The following is a 24,348-nucleotide window of genomic DNA, read 5'->3' as shown; positions in this document are numbered from 1 at the left end:
TCATATAACTTAATAATAAGAAAACAAACAACCCCATCCAAAAATGGGCAGAAGACCTAAACAAGCAGTTCTCCAATGAAGACATACAAACGGCCAATTGGCACATGAAAAAAATGCTCAATATCACTAATTATCAGAGAAATGCAAATCAAAACTACAATGAGGTATCACCTCACACCAGTCAGAATGGCCAACATTAAAAAGTCCACAAACTATAAATGCTGGAGAGACTGTGGAGAAAAGGGAGCCCTCCTACACTGCTGGTGGGAATGTAGTCTGGTGCAGCTGTTATATTAAACAATATGAAGATTCCTCAAAAGACTAAAAATAGACTTACCATATGATCCAGCAATCCCACTCCTGGGCATATATCCAGAGGGAACCTTAATTGTAAGAGATAAATGTACCCCAATGTTCACAGCAGCACTGTTTACAATAGCCAGGACATGGAAACAACCAAAATGTCCATCAAGAGATGACTGGATAAAGAAGTTGTGGTATGTTTATATAATGCAATACTACTCAGCCATAAAAAAGAAAATAATGCCATTTGCAGATACATGGATGGAACTGGAGATTGTCATTCTAAGTGAAGTAAGCCAGAAAGAAAGAAAAATACCATACAATATCACTTCTATACGGAATCTAAGAAAAAGAGACAAACGAACTTATTTACAAAACAGAAAAAGACTCACAGACATAGAAAACAAACGTACGGTTACCAGGCGCAAGGGGGAAGGGGGTGGGGAGGGATAAACTGGGAGCTCAAGATTTGCAGATACTACTATATATAAAATAAATAAACAACAAGTTCATACTGAATATAGTTCCCTGTCCTATACAATCTCTTGTAGTGACGTATGGTGAAAAAGAGTATGAAAACAAATACATGTATATTCATGTATGACTGAAGTATTATGCTGTATACCAGAAACTGACACACATTGAAAACTGACTATACTTCAATAAAAATACATATTAAGTCACTGATGTGGTGATTTAGATTTCCAATTTAAAGTGAGATCCTTAAGGTATTTTCCATTCGTTTTTAAAATCCCTTTTAATCATTTTTTAATACCCATCAGAAGCTTGAAACAGAAATGTTGTGACTGGACTGCCCTGCTTTTCCTGGGCTACCTTTCAACAAGAAATGGTCTCCTCAGATCTGTACTGTAACTGGACATTTTCCTCAAGAAACATTTATTTCCCTTATTGGAAGCAGCATTCTTACACCAATGACAGAGATAAAAGAATATACCCGGAAAGGAAAGCTTGGGAATATTTTTTAAATATATCTAAGACAAATACATTTGTTTCAGTGAATAACTCCTCTCCCTATGGATCTGTTTCTGATGCAACAGGGTGGCTGGTGAAGAGAGAAGCAGGCCTCTGCCAGGCTCTCCTCCGATCTCCCACCACAGGGAGGCCTCCCACTAGTGGGAGCAGAGACTCTCAGACTCCCATTTTCACACACTTGCTTTGTGCTTGGTAGCGCTCTTTTGATGATGCCTTAAAATGATCGCCCCAACTGCCCCAGTGCTGGGTGGGCCTAAGGCCCACCAGAGAACACAGCTCTGGACTCCTCCCTCAGTGCCTTCAGTGCCCTCTTCAAGGTTTCTCCCGCTGTGCAAATGGAAGCCAATTACAATGATACTAGAAAAAGGAAAAGGGGCTTCCAAAGGGCCATCTGTCACCTGACAAGGATGTGCAGAACCAGAGAGAAGAGCTGTAGGCACTCGGGATCCAGGGCAGGGCCCTCTCTACCTTTTGACTCTGGGCTATGACACCCCCCCTTTTTTTTTCTTAGTGTCCTGCCTCCTACATGCCCTGCTGCCCATACAGGATGGTAGCACAATATAGGTTCGAGTCTGGCAACTGTGGTTGTCCACACTCCAGACCTCTCTGCTACACTGAGCCTCACCCCTACATGAAGTCTCAGTAATTTGGGAGTGTTTCTGAGGTCCCCCAGACAGACAAAATGTGCTCCAATGTGGAATCGGTGTCTGAGACAAGGCTGACCCCACGGGTAGTGGTGTAAGTTTCCACGGAGCGCACCCCTCCACCTGCACGTGACCCAGCGTGGCTGCGGGAAGCTGCTCAGGTCTCCAAACATTGCTGGGCCGGCTTGAGCTGTAGCTCCATCTCCAAAGCACGTCTCAACTTCTCAAGTGAAACAGCCATTTAAACAGAAGGACACAAATTTAAAAGGGAAAATGGGCATTTTTCTCTCATTGCAATCAAATTACTCCTTAGGGATAATTCATCATACACCAGACTTTTTACTGATCACTATTAGTAAGTTTTCCCCAAACCTACACTTCTCTTTTGACAAATCTTAAATGATACAAGAAAAGCAAAACTAAAGAAAATGAAATGGAAAGAATCCCTAAATTTGGAGTGAGAAATCTTCTGTTTTGATCCCCTATCTGGTACTCATATATCATAGCACCTTGGCACAGTGACAAAGCCCTCTGTGCAAGGATCCTCTTGTGTAAAATGAGAAGTTGGAATAATCTCGAAGGCCCCTCCAGCTCTCAAAATCACATCTCTTCTGATTTTGTCCGAATCATCCCTCTCACTCTGTCCTAATTATGATAAAGCAGAGGTGCCCAACTTGAGTTCGAGCACACATTCCAGTGGGGGCATCTCTGGTAGATGCCAGGAGAGCTGCCAGCTTCAGCACCATCAGCAGCAGAACTGCCCCTTTGGGCACTGACCACAACCAAGGACATCAGCACCACCAGGACCCTGAGCCAGAGGAGGGACAGACGTGAGGCGCGAGGGCGAAGCATACGATACCTCAGAGAACATTAGCGCTATCTTCTGGGGACCTGAGGACTACTGAGAGGGGTTAAGAAAGGGCGGAATCCCTGCACAGCTGCACCAGGGTGTATGAGTTATCTACTGCTGAATAACAAACCATTCCAAACTTAGTGGCTTAAAACAAGGATATATTTAGCTCACAATTTAGGCTGAGCACAGCGGGGATGTTTCTTCTGCTTTTCTCCCATGGGCTCATCCACGCACCCATGGTGAGTTTGAGTGGCGCTGCTTCTGGCTGTCAGCAGTGCTGTGTCCTGTCATCACCCACTAGGGCAGTCTAGGCTCCTTCACATGTGTCCCCAGACCAGCAAAACACAAGCCCAACATGCAGGCATTTTTCAAGACTTTGCTTGAGGCATAAGTGTTAATACCCCAGGGGTTAAAGTAAGTCAAATGGCCAACTCAGATTGAAAGGGTAAGGACATGGACTCTACCCCTTAATAAGAGGATTTATAATGTCACATGCCATGCATATGAATGGAAGTAGGGAAAGACTCGGTGGCCATTCACACCACCTACCACGAAAGAAATACAGATCTATGCCTGTCAGTATGACCTGATTTTTATTCCCAAGTTCATATTGCCAAGTAAATAAGTAAAATTATTCTTGCATTTTACTTAGCAGCAAATTTTACAGTAAAATCGCAAGGAGAAATGAAATTTGTGATCCTGCAGAGCAAAGAAGAACTGGAGAATTTTTTGCAAACCGTCAGCCTTCCTTAACCTTTGGAACTCCCTCCAAAGTTATACACGGAAATGTAAATATAAGGAATTCCTCCTGGATGGTTTGCTTCTGTACCTCATTTTATTCTTGTCCTTCCAAAATCCAAGGCTGGGAGCTCCTGCCTTCAGGCAAGTCACTCAATGACACTTTTTAAGAAATGCATGAATAATCGCAGCCAGTTAGAATTTTTAAATCTCTGAAGAGCAAGGCTATGTAAAATAGACCACTTTCTCCAATCTCCAACCTGTGTTTGGCAATTAAACTGAGCATTATACCAGTTTCATTTGACAATAACTCATTTAAGTTACATTTCTTCCAATTAACTATGTACTAAGCACTATGCTAAGCATGTAGATATAATAGAGACAGGAAGGAAGGAAGGGGCCTTCCTGTATCCTGTTGTTCAGTGGGATGCTAACCAGTAACTTTTGCAAGGAGTATAGTTCAAGAACTTCCATTGATTTCAAAATTAAGGTGAACTTCGCAGTTTCAATAACTTCTAATGGGTTACTTTAAATTTTCAAAGTCTGGCTCCTCTGAAGGTTTCAAAGTGACTGACTTTCTTCTTTTCATTGTTAAATCATCACCAAGTTCTTTTTAATTCTGATGGTGTCCTCAAGCTCCTTCTGAGGACATTCATTTCTTTGCGCAGTTAAAAAAGCCTCTGAGTCAATTACCTCTTAGAGAAGACCAGCCTCTCCCCTCAGTAATACTTCAAAGGAAGCTTGCTTGACTACACAGGACTAGAGCAGCGTGAAGAGGGGCTGAAGACATGGGCCAGTGTAATTGCTCCCAATATTTTTCTTTAAAAATCTGCAAAGGCTGGTTCTTAGCACACTTAAAAGGAGCAAAGTTCACTCTGGTCTCTGTCTACCCTTTCAAATGTTCTTGATGTTCTCCTCTTTATCTGAACTGCATAAACTGTGGAGATTGTGTGTTGCTATTTTTAATAACAATTTAGAGTATTTGTCTCCTTGTGAAAGTTTTCATTTTAACAGACTACTTTAAAGATGCTCCCTTACCCCTCCCTCTCGCATATACCACAGCCTTTAAATTTCACAAGAGATTAACTCTGTTGACGAAAGTTTAGATAATATGGTAAGAGATATTTTGGTAGAGTATGCCTGGTCTCAAGACAGGTCCCATCAACTCAGAAGCCCAGAAGACATAAATTGTACCTAATTTTGTTAATCAGTTTAAAGTTCCTACATTTTCCAAGAAAGACATAAAGATGGCCAACAGGCACATGTAAGTATGCTCGATACTAGTCATCATCAGGGAAAGGCAGATCAAAACCATCAAGAAGATAGCAAATAACAAGTGTTAGTGAGGATGTGGAGAAGAGAGAACCCTGTGCACTGTTGGTGGGAATGTAAGTTGGTGCAACCTCTATGGAAAACAGAATGGCGCTTCCCCTCAGAAGTTAAAAATAGAACTGCCATATGACACAACAAATCCACTTCTGAGAATTTATCCAAAGGGAACAAAAACACTAACTCAAAAATATATGGGCATCCCCTTGCTCAGTGCAGCGTTATTTACAATAGCACAGATATGAAAACAATCTAAGTGTACATTGATGGATGAATGAATAAAGAAAACATACAGTGGAATAGTACTCAGTCATTAAAAAGAAAATTCTGCCATTTGTGACAATATGATGGACCTTCAGAGTATTATGCTGAGTGAAGTACGACAAAAACTATACCATATGATCTCACTCATATATGTAATCTAAAAATAAAATCAAAAACAAACAAAAAAATCACATTCATAGAATAGATCACATTACAAGAATAGATTGGTGGCTTACAGAGGTAGGGGATAGGGTGGGTGAAATGGATGAAGAGGGTCAAAGGTACAAACTTCCAGTTAAAAAACAAGTAAGTCATAGGATATAATGTACAGCATGGAGACTATGGTTAATAACACTATATTGTATATTTAGAAGTTGCTATGAGAGTAAAAGTTCTCATTGCAGGAAATAAAATTGTCACCATGTTAATAGATGTTATCTCTAGACCTACTGTGGTGATCATTTCACAACATGTATAAATGTCAAATCATTATGTTGTACATCTGAAACCAACATGTTATATGTCAATTATAGCTTAATAAAAATTCCTTTCTTAGATCTTCACAGAAAAGAAAAATCAATGAGAAAACTTTTAAAAATTGGTAATTTTTTATTTTTTATTCAAAGGTTAAAATATGGGCAGTGAGTAGAAGCCCTAATAAAACTCAGACAAAATTCTGAAAGGTGTTGATATTATCCTTAGAATCCCATCCTGAGAAACCTGAAAGACAAGCAATTTCCCCTTACCACCAGGACCCTACATTATAGTGTACAAAGTGAAGGAACTATATTTTGTCCAATTTTGTCATTGCTTAAGCCAGTGTTAACCGTAGCTTATTTTCCATCACTGAAATGAATACTCAACAGTGCTTTCTTTTTATCCTCAAATAGCTTTATCTGTATGTACCACTCAAGTTACTAGTTATCAATAATTATTGAACATCTCCTGTGAGTCAGACACTGTGACAGAAAATAAGGAACACAATGCTGAATAGACCTTAGGACCAGCTCTCAAAGGATCTCAAAGACAAACATAAGCAGTGAAGAGTCTTAAATGTCATGTTCCAGAGATGCACATATTTTCTAGGGAGGAGACGGTGGAGATGAAGAGTGGGGAGGTAAGGGTTAGGCAGAAACTTTAGACATGGGGTGTTATTCAGGTTTGTGGGACTATAAATGGTAACGCTCTTTTGAATCCACACTGAACCAGGTTCTAAAAAGGTTCTTCTAATAGTAAGTTATAACAGCAGCCATGCTCATACGGAGCCATCCATGAAGCCTGTGCTAACTGAACGATCAGGATAAAGTCTGGAATGCAGATTTACAGGGAGAGACTGACTACATCAACAGACTAAACCTTTGAGAAGTTACTCAAAGGTAAAGAAAATGAAAGATGGGCCAGGCAGTCAACCCAGGAAAAGACATCCCACATGCCTACCCTTCGGTGTGCAGCAGAGAGAATGTTGCACTCCTCAGACCAAACTCCTGGGGCACAACTGATGGGAATATTCCAGTAAGATGGGTGCCACCCAGGACACAAAAGAACCGAAAGAAGACACTGGCTAAGGGAATAGAGAAGTTATTCCAGCAGCCTTGGATTTCACATTTTAAAAATGGTATACTGGAGAGCCAATTTATATAAACTGTAACAAAAGCTGCCTCCTATTCATGTGTGGCTGGAGAAAAACCACTGTGACTAAACAAATGGCCACTGTGCATCATCTGTATATAAGGTGGCAGGCAAGGGATAAAAACTATTACAATTATCTGAAAATAGACATTATTAGCAGCATGTAATTAATTTAACCAACATTTATATAGCTCTTATTTTTAAGCACTGTTTTAAACACTTGGAAAATATTAACTTAGCAAACTTTGCTGCTGCTACTGTACAAGATTTGAACTATTACCTCCATGAGACATGAGGAAACTGAGGCACAGAAAAGTTAATGAAATTTTCCAAGTTCAAAGAGCCAGCCAATGGTAGATCCCGGATTGGAACCCAAGCAGTTTGGTTCCAAAGTCCATGTTCTTCACCACAACGCCATTCTACCTCACATGGCATCACTTATGAGTGTCAATGTAAGAATTGGATAGTGCCCTCCTGGCACTGTCCAGAGAAGATGTAGTAACTCAGAGAGAAGAGCATCAATAACATCAACCTCTCAACGTACTGAAAGCGTCACAGACCCAGCACACCACGTAAAAATTCATTTTCTTTCTGAGTGCAAAGCATATACTCTATATATATGAAGATTTCCAGCAATTACCAACGAACTTTTTTTTCTGATGTGTGTGGCAGAGACTGTATTTTGACTTAACCCCTAATTCCAGTACCATGGTAGTTGCCTTTCTCTACCCTAGGAGTCAGAAAAAACTCAAGCAGCATTCCCTGGAATCCTCTGCAGCACCGGTGCAAGCACGTGACCTAAGTTTTTTCAGACACACTTTCACCAAATGTCACTGTGGGAATGATCAGTATGATCTGCTCAGCCCAGAATGGGAGTTCAGACGTCCTGACAAGGCTGAGGGTGGTGAAGGTCGTTCGGGGGCAGCTGTAGGGGAGCAGTGGTGTTTCCGCAAAACCAGGCTTGGAGGCTGAGGGTATGTCTCTTGGCTGTGTGCTTCTTAGCTGCCAGTATTCCTGAATTTCTGTTCCCAGGGCTGCCTCTCTGGGCCTTCCAGATATTCTGGGAGCTATCTAACATCCTTTAATCAAAATTCTTACTGGTTAGCTTAGTTAGAGTGGACTCTGTTCTTTGCAACCAATTATCTTTACATATATGATATGTATAATACATATATTATATGTATACAGCTAGTGCATCAACCCTTATGATTTCCAAAAAATCATTATTCTGCCTAAAATTAATGTTTAAAAAAAAGTAGTCAATTTAAGAAAACTATTTAGGACAGGTGGTGAAGCACATGGACTCTGGAGCCAAACTGCTTGAGTTCCAATCCTAGATCTACCCTTGACTGATTCTTTGAACTTGGAAAATCTAACTTCTACATGAATGACTGGAATTTAGAAAAAGTCATTAATTCCTCATGCTTCTGAGTAATAAAAAGTATCATTTCTACAGTTCTACATATAAATATACTGAATTTAGAGAGATTTGATACCTGTCCAATGTCACACGCTAGTTGACCATGAATCCTGGTCTATCCTACTCAGGGATGTGTATGTGTAGCATCACAGTCCTCCATGATTATAACTGACAAATAAAACTGACAAATTATCATTAGGGCTTAAAGCTTTGTCTCCATGAGTTTGATTAGTTTGCACCAGTTCTGACGATACTGATCATTGTTGAGGATACTGGCAAAATATGAGTTTCTTGACCTGTAGAAACTAGGGCTAGTTCCTCGTCTGTGGGAATTTAACCAAGTTAACTCTCAGAAGTCCTGCCTGACAGCTCACTGGCCTCTTTAAGAGGCAGACTAGAAAAATTTCCCAGAGGAGATGCTAAGACCCGCTCTTGAAGGAATAGTTGGCATTATTGAATAGAGGAAGACCAGAAAGACAAGGAACTGCACAGGTAAAGGCACAGCTCACTGGATAAATATGAAGTAATAAAGTGTAGCTGGAACATGACAAACATGCTAGTTGAACAATGAAAGAGACGGCTAGAGAGGTGCCAGATTGGACCACGAGAGTCTTATGTCCCATGCTGGGTAAGGACAGTCAAGACAGAAGCCAAGGGGAACATGAGAAAGGCTGAAACAGAAGAGTCTCATGATCAGATTCCATTTCAAAAGAGGTTGTGATGGCAATATGCCCCAGTGGGCTGTACTCTCAGGGAAGCAAGAGTGAGGCAGGAGTGGAAGAACACATGAGAGGAGGGAGTGTGTAACCCAGCTGGCAAGAGCTCTGTGGATGAAGCTGGCCACGCAGCCTTCCACGCCATCTCGGAGAAGGGAGTATGAACACCTGCATCTTGGACTACTCTGCAGGGAGGAGAAGAAAGGCCAGCAATTTAGCCACAAGCTCCTCCTCGCCTATCTTTCTTTGGTCAAAGTCCATTTCATTGTGCATCAAGTACCACTCCTCCCCCCCAAACTGACTGTCCCCTGGCCCCTCCAGCAGCACGGGGGAAGGCAGAGCCTCTGAAGTCTCTCCCTGTCAGTTTGCGCTGTATAGGGGGGACCTGGAACGTGTGACAGCAGAAGTGACAGCAGCCTGGGCTTTCACCCATGCAAACTGTGTGAATAAACACTTCGTGAGCTCTGGCTGCAAATATGAGGCCCATGGTGCAGGCCAGGCTAAGCTGACCTGGGACAGTGAATTAGTAAAGTCTGCCAGGACTGCATATAGGCATACAATTTTTATGGGATCATACATTTTCTGTTAAATGCCTATTTCTTCTGTATCTTACAAGCTCGAAGCTGAGTTTCTGCCCAAGTCTGTCTTTTAAAGGGCACAAAATCTCTCATGTCATATTCAGAGATACATTTAATAGTTATCTTCCAAGGATGACTGATCCTGAGGCAAAGTAATTTGTTACAGAAAATATGCTTAATAGAATATTTCATGTAAGTTAATTTTTTAACTTAAACTTACAAACAAGTTCAGTAACAGGAGGTTAAATGTACCTAACAATCTTGTGACACAAGACCTTGGTGACTTTGTTATAATATTCCCTTATTAAGAACGTATGTAAAAATTTCCCTCCTGGAAAAAGTTAGCTTTTGTTTGTAAAATATTGTGATTCTATCTGCTTAATTTTAAAGTAACACATAATATCTCCTTCCACACTTATAAAAACAACATGCACTATACATGATTAATGATCTGTGGGAATAAAATTCTGTCTATAAAATTATAAAATAGACGAGTGGAAATTTTGAGAATAGCCATTAATATCATCTAAGTGAAGACTAACAATATGGGAAGGTGCTCACAAATTAAATTGTAGTAAATAAAGCAGGAATCAAATATTATGTACAATATACTCAGATCCCTGTATGGAAGGAACAGGATATGGAAACATACACACACAAAGAAAGACAAGAATGGTAATTAAATTACAGATGACTTTACCAAACTCATTATAAATTTCCATTCTTTCCCTACTTCCTACATTATTACTTTCTAATCAGAATTTTATCATCAAAATGAATCTAAAAATACCTTACGTTGAGAGCTGTGATGGGTCATCAAAACCAAAATGTTTAATAATTTATTAAGCAGAAATCTGATCATTTATATCCTTTCAGAATGAAGACTGTGTGAACAGAGGGTTTGATCAGGTTAGAGAAGAAACTCATACTGCAGAGACAAAACCAGAGGACTTTGTTGAAATGTAGATTTTTTTCAATTCCAACTCAGCAGGTCTGAGTGAGGCCAGAAATCTGCACTTTATCAAGCTCCCTGGTGATTCTAATGTAGCTAGTTGAGGACACACTGAAAAATACTGGCCAAAAGAGAAGTCCAAAACATCAATACTTCATAGAGACTCTCGGTATACCATCCAGGAACCATGCTGCTCTGCCTCTGAGAACCCCAGGCCTCTAGTTCCCAGGGCAGATCCTACTAAGGACCACTGTATTATCTCCTCTTGTCCTGATGCATCCTCATTTAGCAGGTTTCTTAGGATTGGCTTTCCTTGTGATTTTATTAAGAGGGGAAAATAGGCTGTTCTATCAACATTGGCATCTGAGGTCATTTGAATGTCCTCATCGTGAGTGAATAAATCAGTCAAGGGTTTATACATCAGTCTCTCTGGGCTCAGTTAATGTGAGTCTAGCCCTGAAACTTGGATCCATTTTCAGATAACTGACAAAACTACGCATATGATTCTCAAGGCTAAAGTCTCTCAGCTAGGAGGTAGTGGGTCTCTTTTCCCAAAGAAGCAGACATTTATCGTTTTTGCCAGACTGGCACCCTTTCTCATTTTTCTAGTACAACAGCTTAAATTTCCCTTGGGGAATCACCACTCTTCTGTTCTCAGAGTCCTCCCAAGTCTGAACATGGCTTGCCTTCTAAACTCACTCTCAGAATTTTTGTTAAAACAAAATTAAGCTTTAGAGGTAAAGCTTAAATCTGTCAGCGTGGGTCCTGGAGCCACAAGAGAAAATCGTGTCTGAGACCACCACCATCTTGGACAAAATAAGAACCAAGAATTAGAGATAACATTGTGGGGAGAGCAGAGGGAAAGGAGGAGAGTTTATAACTTCATTGCTTGAATCCTGGATACAGCTGGTCCTACCCTCACTCTTTGTTTCACAAAAGCCGAGAATTTCCTTTTTTATTTGAGACAGTGTGATTCGGACTTCTTTCATTTACTAAAGAGTCTTAAATAAAACACCTCTATTTCTCCGTATACAGCATATACCGTCCATTCAAGAGCAACCATTAGGTCCAAAGATCTATCACTTGATCAGGGGAACATTTAGAAAATTCACCCTAGTAGGAAGCAGAGACTAGCTAGACACGGATTGCATGCCACAACTCCATTTGAGAATAAGGTGAACCTAATAATCATCACTGGAAAACAATGATACCACAGGCTCAGCCTCTGCAACATCGGGAGGCAAAAAAGACATGAGGTGTTTTGCAATCCTCATCTCTTTCTCTGGGGCATAAGAATCTTCCCATGCTTACTACTTGGGTATATTTCTATAAAAATGAGAGGAAGCCTAACTCTCTTTGCCCCAAGGAGCGAAGAAAAACTAATGACTGGGTATCATCACAGTCAATCAATCACCTCAGTGGGAGGTTATCTGTCCACAGGAAAAGCAATGGGCAGATTAATTTCACAGCTTTAACTATAGACAAAATTATTTTTGCCTGCCCTTTTGAAGTTAGGTGATCTTCACTACTTATACACATGTGATAATTAAAAGAAAAAAAATCCCATAAGCAAAGATGAGAAACTAGTGAAGACAAATCCTTCCTCGCCCCCAAATCATACACAGAACAATAAACCCTTCAATTTGTTAAACAGACTTGATTCTCCAACATAATGGCTCCTAGTGTCAGGGTGGGATTGGGTTGCAAAATATAATGCTAAGAGTCATCTAAAACCATTGATGTTTAGGAACTGCCTAACCTCATGACATAACTAAACATGACATAATGTTTTTGTTCATAATCTCCTTCCCCACTGCAAAAAAAAAAGGCCTGACTAGGAAAAGAGTTAATAGCACGTAAAAAAAGGATGGGTGTTCGGAAGTGACAGCTCAATGGTGTCACAAGGCTATAAAGCATGCAAACTCCATTTTATATGAGAAAAGAGACCTGGCTCTGCCAAACAGTAAAAGAAAAACCAAATCCTTGGAGTTGACTTTTGCAAATGTCCAGGAAGACTGTTGTGTCTGGTAAGATTATTGGAAGGGAAAAGACCAGTCAAGGCTAATACCGCATTTATCTTGGAACTGATACTGAGCATATGGTTAAAAGCAGGATGGCAATCTATACCAATGGATAATCTCAGCCTCAGAATGTAGTTTGCAAAAATAGTATCAAAGTAAGAGACCTCATAGTATGCATTTTGGTAAAAAACCAATAAACAAACAGACAAACAAAAGCACCATGGACCTTCTCAGATTCCCTCAACCTCTTCCTCCTCCCGGTGTTACTGAGCTCCTCAACTACACCCAGGTGTGGCACCCTCCACTTTTGGACGTGGAAGAATAATGTACTGTGTAGGATGGTACCTAGATTCCTCAGCATCCACTGAGAGGCAGGAGTGTGTAGACTTAGCTTCCCATGTGGTGAAACTTTAACAGGGAAAAATTAAATTAGAGGGAGCCGGGAAGCTAAATTCCTCTTTCTTTTTCTCGTGCGTGAACTACACCAAGGTACCATTCCTTTTTGCAACCGTTCCAGAGAAGCCCCAGATGCCAAGTAAGATAGTATAGTGACCACAGCTCGTTATTACACAGTAGCGAGTGTGGCAATACACGGCACTACACTGCATCACATCACATTCTTTCTCTCTTGCCTGTTACCCTCGCTTTCCTAGGTTGCATAGCCCAAATAAACTGATACAGCACTATGAGCATTGTTTTGGGCTCTGCCTTCTACAGGACCCAAGAGAAAGCACTGCTGAATCTACTATGTTGACAAGTGAAATCTCTTGGTCATTATCACTAATAACTGTATTCATATAATTAAGAATTTCCCCTTCAAATATTCAGCACTATGGTTTGAATTTGCTTTGAACTTTGATCTGGATGACGAATAAATCATTCCTCACTTACACAGGGCTTTTCGAAATGCCCCCTTTGCGTTATTGTTACCAGGCCCACACTTACGATTCAGGTATATAAAACAAACCACCCAAAGTGAAATGACCCAAGGCAAATATGAGGGGGGACTTGCCTGCATGGTTCCGAGCGCGGTGGCACCAGCTGGGGTCACACTTGGCCAAAGTCAGCTGTTAGCTGGAGTGTGCTAGAAGGCCCCAGAAAATGTCCCCACAAACTTGCTCCTTGGGGCCGCGGCTCGCCCTCCCCGCGGCGCGCGGCGCGCGGCGCGTCCTCACAGCAGCGTGGGTTCGGGATGGGCAGACAGACGGCTCACATGGGGGCCGGCTTCCCGCGGGGAAGAAGCAAAGCCTACCGGGCCACAAGCCCCAGAACTCACCGCCACCAAATTTTACTGTTCAAAGCAAGAGTCAAAGGCAGCGTGACTCAACGGACAGGAAATAGACGCTTCTTGTGAAAACGGCGTGTGCGCGGCAAGCGGGAGCTATTGAAGGCCGCCATCTTCGGAGACGCCCCGCCGCAGCGCCGCCCAGGCTCGGCTGCCAATCAGAATCACCTGGGGAACTCTGGCAACGGTTAAGAACCCGGCTCACAGCCTAAACCAATAAATTCAAAATGGCAGGTAGCAGGCAGGCATCCCTTTGTTTCGTTTTTCTTTTTAAAAGCTCCACAGGTGATTCCAATGTGCAGACAAGTTTGGGAATTCCCCAACCTACCAGAACTTACGAGAAAAGAGATTTAGAAAAGCTGAAGATTCTAACTGGCAGCCCTCTGTTACACGTGATTCCGTGTCATTCCACAGCACGCTCAGTGGCTTTTCTTGAGCTTAAAATTTAAGCCAAACACCCGTCACTTTAAAGCACAATAAAGCTGCCGTGTTAAGCCAGCCCAGACTGTCTCGTATGATGACCAACTTTCCAGTTTGCCTGGGGCTGAGGAGTTTCCTGGGACACGAGACTTTCAGTGCTAAAACCAGGACGATGTGGGTCCCACTGAACAGTTGGGCAGCATAACATTGCCTTCCCCACCTCTGCAGGACTAGTCATGTTCTGGTGAATTTGGTTTCTGAAATTCATTCCCACTGTTAACACCTGAGTCTCCTCCAAATTCATGACCTAGGCCAGTGCTGCTTGAAGGGTGTTCCGTGGACCTGCAGCATCAGCTTCACCTGAGAGCTTGTTAGAAATGGACCTTTGGGGAAATTCTAACAGAGTCAAAATATCTGAGACTAGGGTCTGGAAATCTGTGTTTGGAAAGACAAGAATTTGAGAAACAGTGGTCTGGCCCGGCCTGCCATGCTATCCTCTGCATCTGTCTCTACCATTCCACATGAGGCAAAACCGGGATTCTGTTTTGCAGTAAAAGTATAATAAGCACAGCAGGAAGATTCAATCAATGCTAATTGGCTAGAGATGCCCTGACCACAAGCAGCCAGCATCTTCAGACACATACATGACCATCATTGTTTCTGGTGTAGTTTTTGGCAGCCTTTTATCTGAGGGGCTGTGTAAAAATTTTTTATATCAACAACAGAGGCTGGAGTCTGGAAGGAGTGCGCTGAGCACAGCTGTCTGCAGCTAACAAGCCCCAAGTCTTCCAGAAGACAGCAAAGCCGTCTACACACGTCAGGTTGTAAATTTTTCTCCAACCTGAAAGGAAAAAAATCTCTCCCTTCAAGTTAAGCAGAAACTCAAGTTTCATCTGGGAGTGAAGTCTTGGTTTTCAATGTGAATTTACAGCAAAACATCATTCAGTTTTCAGTAATTTATAAATTATGTCCTTGTTAAGTAGCTTAGGCTGAAGTTTACCTAGGTACAAGGAAGAGTTATGTTGAGCAAATTAGTACCGTAAAATTTTAACCACTTTAAAACAAAACCAGATTTGTTTCGCACTTACCTATTTATAGTCAACTGATACTAATAATTGCATATGAATTTTAGCCATACATAGAAGAAACTCTCATCGAAAACACTGTGTTAGTACTATTACTGCATGAACTGAAAGTAAAACAAAGCTATTTCTTAAAACCCTCACAGACAGTGTAATTCAGACATTTTAGGAATTCAGACCAGTCTCCCTTCATACAGAAGAAAAATGGTAGTAGTATTTCTTTACCAGTCAATTAACATGTAACTTGATCCCTATTACACTGAAGTAAATGGAATTTTAAAAAACTCTTTTGAGAACTCACCTTTGATAAATAATGGCTCTTATTTTTCACATGTTTCACAAACTAAATTCAAAGAATATGACCAGTTAACCAACTGACCCCTTGCTGAAGCTAATATAATCAAAGTTATTGTGGTATGGTTAAAGAGCTGGGGAAGGAAGTTCTCCTTCGGTATTTGTGAAACTGCGGTATTGCTGCACTGCAGGCCTGGCAGGAGGTGTCTGAGCTGCCCCACCCAGACATTCTGTGGGCAGCACAAACACCTACTAATATCCTCTACAAATATAATAAATACAATAGATTTGAAAAATGCATTTGCTCAGCAACAAACTCACTCTCCCATGTTATAATCACATGACAAGTTCGTGAGGTTTACTTTCCCTAATTTAAATATATATATATATATTCTTTATGTAAAAACCCTAAGCAGATTTTATTCAATGATGTATTCTGAATCGGAAGACTTCCAAGTGCTTCGTAAATGACCAACTACAGTTAAAATATCTCTGAAAAATTACAAATAAGTCATTCCATTTTTAAGGAGGTTGAAATGACTCCTATATTCTTTGCGTAGAAACAGCCAGCAATACAACTGACTGAACAAGCATTGTGAAACTGGGGAATGAAAAGTTCTGTCAATTCCTCCACTTCCCAGTTGCACAAGCATGGTTAATCCACCAAGCTTCTAGCGCTGATTCCTTTTCTCAGGGGAACTGTCCTGATCCTCACCTGGGCTTTGCCTCGTGGCCAGTACCAAGAGTGAGTCCCAGAGATTGGAAGGTTTGGACAAAGCTGATCAAATGGGATGAGTTGTCAGTTTAAGTCTACAGAGAGCAAAGGTCCCAACAGGGAAGCTATACTTGGCCATCAAATCCAAGGGTGTAAAACTCAGAATCAAAACTAAACCCTAGCTCACAAGAGTGGTGAGCTAGACAGACCCCTGCATGGGGACAGCGGAAGAGGCTGGAAGGACAGATCATGGCATAAGACAGTGTGCCTTATGTAAATGCATCTGCTCAATGGAGTCTTGGATTTCATTCATAAAACAGGAGTAGTAATCTACCTACGCGACATGAAGGTGTTATGAAAATCAAATGAAATAATTAAAAGTGAACTGGTTTGTAGTTTGTAAATATACGTGCAAATCCAAGGGACCATCACTATTACTGAGATAGCCTGGGACCTGGGACCCTTTACTGGAGTGCTTGCACCTGGACAAAGTCTCCTCCAGTAACAGAATACAAAGAAACTATAAGGGACTGAAAATAACTGCACCCATGCACACCTGCGGTTGGGGTGATTATAAACAATAAGATACAAAAAGGCCACAAACTGCCACTTCCAAGGTGCTGGGAGAAAAGGCAGGGCACTGCACATGATTCCTGCACACAGCACCACCAATTAGGGAGGCAGACCACCTAAGCCACCCCTCTGGCCAGACCCACTGATCCACCCCTACCCTCACCCCTTTTAAGAAACCAGCCAGCCCTCAAAGAATGGAGAGCAAGCAAGGAAACTCATTAACTTGTTTTCACTCCCTCCTGCTACAGCACCAGTTCCAATAAAGCCTCGCCTGAATTTCTCATCTGGCATCTTACCAATTTTTATTGATCAACGAGTCCAAAGACCCAAGTTAGTAACTATTATGTTCACACCATTCTTCCCAGCACTGGGCAGAGGGTCTTATGGCTGGGGTCCTGGACCAGAAGTAATCCTATGAATGTACATTGTAAATGTCTGCTTATCTGTCAGCCTCCCTAACTAGACTGTGATTTCCTTGAAAGCAGGGACTGTGTCTTAGTCATCACTGCATCTCCATTTACATAGTAAGACATTCAATCACTGTTTATGGAATGTTGAATGAATACATTCTGAATCCTCACGGTTATTCAGACTCCTGGCTGGCCGTGAATTATGTGCAGTGGAATACTACGTGGCGTAATGTGAGAAACGAGACAGCAAATGCCCATGTGCCCAGGAATAGTTTCCCATCTGCCAAAAATGGCTACTACCTCCCTGCCAGAGCACAGGCGCCTCTGGATGAGGAGCCTAAATTCTCAGAAGCATTCCTTGAAGTCAGTCAATGAAGGAGGCACTGACAATTAAATGAAATGCCTTAGAAAATAAGAACAACTAAACTTTTACTGTGTCCCTGTTATGTGCCAGACACTGTGCTAAGAAGCTTCACATCATTATGTTACTTAAAATTCACAATGACAGCATGAGGAAGGTTTTGTTATTCTCCACATTTGACAGATGAAGAAACTGAGTCCGTAGAAGAGGTTCAGTGACCTCATCAAGCTGTATGTGGTAGGCCTGAACTGAATTCCAGGGCTATTTTAGTCCAAAGCTTACATTTTTAAGCAATACTGTACCCAGCTGTCTGAGGAAAGAGAGGTCCTTGTGCACTTATCATTAGTGAGAATGGGATGCTCTCATCCTGACCATCTTAAAAGCCAAGAAAAAAGGGGAATTCTTCTTCCTCCCCCCTTCCTATCCTTTGAGAGCTCCTGCATACATCCCATAAGCCAGTCACTGTGCTGGCACTAGAGATACACCAATGAACAGGGCCAAGGGGCACCACTGGAAGAAAGGAGACAGATCAGTAAAGAGATGGGAACTGCAATGGGAGGGTGGTGGCTGGGGAACTAGATGTCAGCAGAGCGATGAAATTTGATGACGTAAGAGAACCTCGTCGGCCCAAAGGTAGTCGGGCAGGGCCAACCCCTGAGGTCTGGCCCCAGAGGGTATTATGAAGCTCAGTACTGCATGTGACAATGGCACCAACATTAGACTTGCTTCAGCCTCAGGGGGAATTGACAAGGACACAGCCTTAACTTTTAGCCCCTGGCAGGGTCGTGTCACCCAGGACACTTCTTCCCTGAACCTTCTATTTCTCCACGTCTATATGCAACCAATATTTACTGATCACCTATACTACTTTACCCTCCTTTGCAGATTAAAAAAAAAAAAGACAACATCTCTCTGCCCCAAAGGAATTCACAATCTGAAAACAACTTAAGCAGAGGACTTTGAACTATACCATCTACAGGCTTATAGTTTCCACAGTTAAATCTCTAGCCTTAAATTCTCCTTCAAGCTTCAGATTCAAACCAGCTCCCTATTTACACTTGACCATTTAATAGCATTTCAAAATTAATATATCTAAAATATGATTTTCTCCCCTTCCCTGCTCTTCCTTTTCTCTGTAAACACCATCAACATCCCCAGAGGCAAATTAAAAAATCCAGGTGTTACCTTTGACTCCTCTCTTTCCCTGACCAGCCCCCATATCTAGTCCATCAACAAGTCTTGTCCATTCTACCTCCAAAATGTGTTCGGAATCCATCTAACTTCTCTTCAAATCCATTCTCACGGCCCGGATCACCAGTGGGCTGCTGCTGGTCCTGAGCCCTTTATGCAAGTTTGAAAAAGGTGCCCCTCCTCCAGGCCTTCACAACCCTGTGATAGGATGTTTGCTGGCAAGAGGAGTATAGGCTGGATTTGACCTCCAGGCTGGTGCCCTCTGCAGTAAATAACCTGCAGAAACACAGTCCCACTCCTGCCACCATCTTCTCTCCTCTCCTACTGCAGTGGCCTCCGAAGGGCCCCTCCCGTCGTCTAGTCTGTTCTCCACACAGCACCAGAGAGGCCTTTTTAACCTTAAATCCATTTATTTCACTCCTGCTTAAAACCCTTCAATCTATTCCTTGACCTACAAGGCCCTGCATGATCCCAGCCTGCCTGTCTGATCTGCTGCCCATCCTTACTCTGGCCACCTTCCTCTTCCTGAAAAACCTCAAGCTACCATTCCCTGACTGAGATATCTGCCTTCTGCTCCTTCCTACCTACCTTCCACTTACACAAGGCTTGAGGAAGGAATGATTCCTAAACCACTTCAGACCACAGTACACAGAACAGGATTAGTCTTAATATTTGGTTCATCATATACTCTCATCATTAGTCCACACATGGCCTGTCATATTGCATTCTTTACTAGTTATTTTTAGCAATGTAATAAGCACATCTGGCCCTACCAGCCAAAACTCAACTGAGACCTTGCCACTGACTCACCTCCAACCATATGGTCATCCTGCTTCTCCCCATCCAAGGTAACCACGTGTTCAAATCTCAGGTTCACATATCTTGCTTTCCTACTTATTATTATAATGTTATTGCAACTATGTATATTCCTAAGTAGTAGGGTTTTTTCATTTTAGTAATTTTATTATTATAAGATTATCATGCTATATATAATCTTTCAACCAATTTTCACATATTATATTGCTTACATCCAATCATATCGCTATGTGTCACTTAGTCTATTCATTTTTACTGCTGTATAATATTCCTCTGTGTAACAATATTATACTGTTCATCTATTCCTTGATGATGGAGTTCTTTTATTTTTTTCATTTTTGGGAACCAGACTGTTATGAATATTCATGGACATGTCTCCTGTTGAACATGCACAACAGTTTTTAAGAGATATAAATCTAAAAATGAGTTGGACTTTGGATCACAGGTGTATAAATATTCATATTGGGCTATAATGCCCACTGTTTCCCAAAGTCATTGTGCCCGTTTATAGACTCCTACCCACAACGCTGTAAGGTCCTGTGGATCTACATCTTCTTCAATCACTTGATATTGTCAATCTTTTTAATTTGGGGCCAACCAAATGAATGTACAGGGGACACCCAGTGTGACTTAAATTTGCACTTCTGTAATTACTGAAGGTAATAATTATCATATGTTCACTAGCTATTTGCATTTCCTCTCCTCAATGCTTTAAGGTCTCAGCATGAATGTTCCCACTACAAAGAGAACTTCCCTGCTGGCTCTCCATGTGAAGGTCATTGCTCTCTAGTATAATACTCTGTTCTCTTTCCTTTGTGGCATCTACCACTACCTGAAGTTATCTAGTCTGTTTGCTGATATATTGTCTGTCTCTCTCAATTAAAATATAAGATCCAAGGATCTTGGTTGCCTTGTTCACTACTGTATCTCAGGGTGGATGGATGAATATGTGATGACAGAGATATGTAGTGGGTTAAGAGTTGTGGTCGGTCCAGAGTCAGACTTCTGAGTTTCAATCTCAGCTTCCCCAATTAATGGCTGTGTGATTATGAACAAATTACTTAAATCATCTGTTCCTGAGTTGCCCCACATGTTAAAAAAGAAAAAGAAAAAGGAAAGAGATAAATAGGAATCCTTCACGGAGTTCTAATTGTTCATGAGAAAAATCCCACAAATATAGTGCTTGATAAATGATTATTGTGATTAATGTGTGATTATAGTTATTACTACTTCATGGCATGAGAGCACAGGGGCACCAGACCAGCCTGGATCTAAGGAGCTTTCTCCTCTCCCACATGTTCTACACCCGCCTGGTCTTGCAGACACCTATTCCTGCAGCCTAGAGGAAAGGAGAGAGGCTCTGGGAGGAAAATTGGGGGGAGGGGCAGCTTATTTTCAAGAAAATGCTCTGGTCATCCCACACATGAAGAAGTTTAATAACAGCACAGAGTGCTCAACAAGGCTTGAGAAAGAAATGATTCCTAAACCATCAACCCCTACACCCTAGAGCCCGAGCATTACATCACACACAGGGTCACCACATTCTCCACTCTCTCCCTTCATTTTGGTTCATAATTCCAAAGAGGGAGAATGGAAGTTAGAAACAGAGATGGCAAAGAAATTAAAGTAGGCTGCATTAAGAAAAGGGGCAGCAGGGAACTCGGGCAAGGGAGAAAGGAGAGTAGGCGCAAGAGATGGAGGGGAGATGGGAAATTTCAAGTCGTACTGTGGCATCTGCGTGTAGTGCAGAATAAGAAAATGCTGAAAATAAGGACATGAGGGAGTCCCTCCACCCCCTACCCACCCAGGGTAATTTTTCTTTATAAGGTATGTGTGGGGGCAGGGAAAAGGTGAAACAGAAAGAGGCCTGGGGAAGGGGATGGGGAGGGGAAGCCCAAGGCAAACTTCATTTCATCACCTTGCCTAGGGGGAGGATGGTCCCCATTAAATCTGGTGTCCACAGTCAATGTCACCTTAGTCTCCAGCTTACCTTGTTCTGCAACCAGGAGCCCCTCTCCATTTGGAACCTTCCCGGTCTCAAAGTGGTAAATGCGGCCTTGCTTAAATGCGCCAGGAGGCAAAGCCGAAGTGAGATTCCACTGAGAATTCCGGCAGGTTCACTGGGAGAAACTGTTTCCATTTGAGAAGGATCAGGAGTCCTGGCCAGGGACCAGCTGCCACTTGGGGTGTCAAATTCCGTGACAGTTCGCTGCCCGGGAGAATGACGCGCCCCTCCCTGCTCCTCCTCTCCGGGGCTCTGAGCACCCACCGGGGGAGCCCGGGCGCGCGGGGGGCCTGGCCGGGTTCGCGCCGCCCACTGGTGGCTGCTCGGGGTCCACCTTCTGGGAGCCCAGCTCCCACTAGCTGGTCCCTGCTTCAGCACCGACCTTGCTGAACACTGAACCTGATCGCAGGATGCCCTGCCAGGACTGGGGACTCCCTCCTCCAGTCCTTGGCTGGCAGGAACAAGCCCAGACGGCGGGGGGCCCGGAATGCTCAGGGTATTGCCGACCTTGAGGCTACCGAGGGGGTGTGCATGCGCCAAAAATAACACGCGCGCGCGCGCAGACACACACACACACAGCTCTTGATCGTTCCCTCCCAAGGAAAGTAACTGTCCAGTAAGCAGCACGCGCGGAGATAACCCTACACTGAAATATGACAGCCAACACCATTCCCAAGACCAAATTTGGGATGATTTTAATCTAAAGGCATGGATTTCAGCCGCTCGGTTTTTTTTTTTTTTCTTTTCTTTCTTTCTTCTTTTTAAAGTCATGGAACAAATTCCCTCTCTCGTGTATTTTCAGGCCGAATTACAAGTGTTAACCAGAGCTTGAGGGGAAAGAGAGGGAGGGAGAGGAATCCCAGACTGTGGTTTTCCCAGTACAAGATCAGAAGCGTTATCTGCATTTCCCTTTGCAGCGTATTCGCCATCACACCCTACCCGCTGCAGCCCGGAGCTGCCCGGCATCGCGGCAGTTAACGCCGCCCGCCCGCCCCGCAGGCTTCCCCGGCCATGAGCGCGCAGCTGCGGCGCCGGAGGGGTGGGGAGCGGAGGGAGCGGAGAGCCCGGGATCTCCCGCCCGCTCCCCCTCCGGAGGGCGCTTCGCGCCCCGCTCTATTTATAGCTCCACTCCAGCTGCTGCAGGGAACTCACCAGCCGCGCTGAGCGTTGAGAGCTGGGAGAGCCTTCCAGAGACAGGGGGTTTTCATGCATTCTGTGAATGGCAGAAATATCTCTAGCCTTCGGGATTTTGATTGCTTCTATGCAGTCTGTCTTTCATTTATTACATTTCCAAGTTAAAAAAAAAGAGAGAGAGAGAGAAAGAGAGTCAAGAGGATTTGAGACGGGTGAACTGCAGACAGGCGGTGTGTCATGCTGGGTACCTTTTGTTATCAGGTGCCTAGTTTAAAAAAATCCTCCATGGATTCACTGTCTTCAGGCTCATTTCATATTTTCTGCAACACTCAACCTGTTTGGGTTTTTGTCTATCAGTCTCACACACGGTCAAAACAGGTTGAAGGGACTCTAAGAGCAATGAAGGATCACATCCTCTGTCATCCAATTGCGGGCTTACTGGGGGTCTCAGGGCTGTCTGTCAGCATGATACACATATCTAGATAGTCTCTGTATCAAATCCCACACTGACCCTTCACAAAAAAAAAAAAAAACAGGGTAGTTATGGTGTCACATACGGGTTCCTGGCCCCAGTGGATACTGGTCATACGGGAGAAACCATGTGTGCTCCTATTCTTACCCTCATCATACAGAAGGCTCCCAAGCTCCTTCATTCAAATACTCCTTCCTGAAACAGTTCTTGAGCCCCTGTGCTGTGTAAAGCCCCTGAGGACCCCTAGGTGCTTCAGAGGCACACGGAACAGCATCTGACCTCAGAACTCAGCCCTGAAGGAGGGCTCTGTTTATGAGACGTGGAAGGATGCCTGGACCTCATCAAAGGGCACTCATGCAGGTCAGAAGTGGGGGTGCTAAGCCCACCAGCCCTACCCCTCTTCTTCCCTGTCGTCCACCTTCCAGTCTCTGTGTTTTCTTTTTATAACTGATCCTAATACAGTAAGAGGTTATTATTTACTTAACTGTACTCAATTAGAATGATCCTGGAATAGGGCTTCTTATTAATTTAACTTTCCAGTCATCTGTGGACTAAGTGGAAACCCCTTTTGGTTCAAATTCCCTGCTGTTGAAACATTTTTTCCTGTGTTCACTTTCCTGCCCTAGAACAGAGAGGGTCCTGAATATATTATTTCTGGGATGAGTCAGGATCCAGGAGTGAATCAGGGAGATACAAGAGAAGGCCTTGGAGCACCATGTGCTGAGTTCGTCCTGGCTGTTTATACGATCTTATGGAATTTATTTTACCTGTTTGTGCTTCAACTCCTTATCTGTAAAATATGAGTAAGAGTATTAGTAAACATTTCATAGGGTTCTTGTGAGATTCAATGTGATCACCTACTGAAGTTGCATAGGTGAGTGCCTGGCCAGTGGTAAAGCTCAACAGACACGAAATATTATTATTACTGCACAAATATGAGCTAGAGTTGATTTGGTTGAATTTGTACAAAGAAGCATTTAAATAAAACCTATTTTATCTATGTAAGTCCACAATGTAAGTAGGGTTTCCTTTTCATTGTACTAAAGCAGATCCCTGAGGGCGTTCCATGTATACAGGAGGCTCCTGGTCACTAACCCTACATTGTCTTCTTCCAGGGAAAAAAGATATCCCCTCAAAAGACCTTTAAAAA

At 42.7% G+C, this 24,348-nt stretch overlaps 1 protein-coding gene across 4 annotated transcripts in view; it reads right to left on the bottom strand.

Annotated features, from left to right (window-relative positions):
- Positions 1-22,110, bottom strand: part of KCNN2 (potassium calcium-activated channel subfamily N member 2) — a 363,080-nt gene extending 340,970 nt beyond the window's left edge. For 3 of the 4 annotated variants that reach the window (XM_074360473.1, XM_074360474.1, XM_074360475.1), the window contains exon 1: positions 21,578-22,106. The gene's annotated coding sequence lies outside the window, so the exon portion shown is untranslated. Of the gene's footprint in view, positions 1-21,577 lie in introns of all 4 variants that reach the window. The other variant, XM_074360476.1, reaches the window with a different exon arrangement.
- Positions 22,111-24,348: the final 2,238 nt, after the last annotated feature.

The sequence above is a fragment of the Camelus bactrianus genome, chromosome 3, assembly GCF_048773025.1.
Source record: "Camelus bactrianus isolate YW-2024 breed Bactrian camel chromosome 3, ASM4877302v1, whole genome shotgun sequence".
Taxonomy (NCBI): Eukaryota; Metazoa; Chordata; class Mammalia; order Artiodactyla; family Camelidae; genus Camelus; species Camelus bactrianus.
This window is presented reverse-complemented; position numbering and strand designations above follow the sequence as displayed.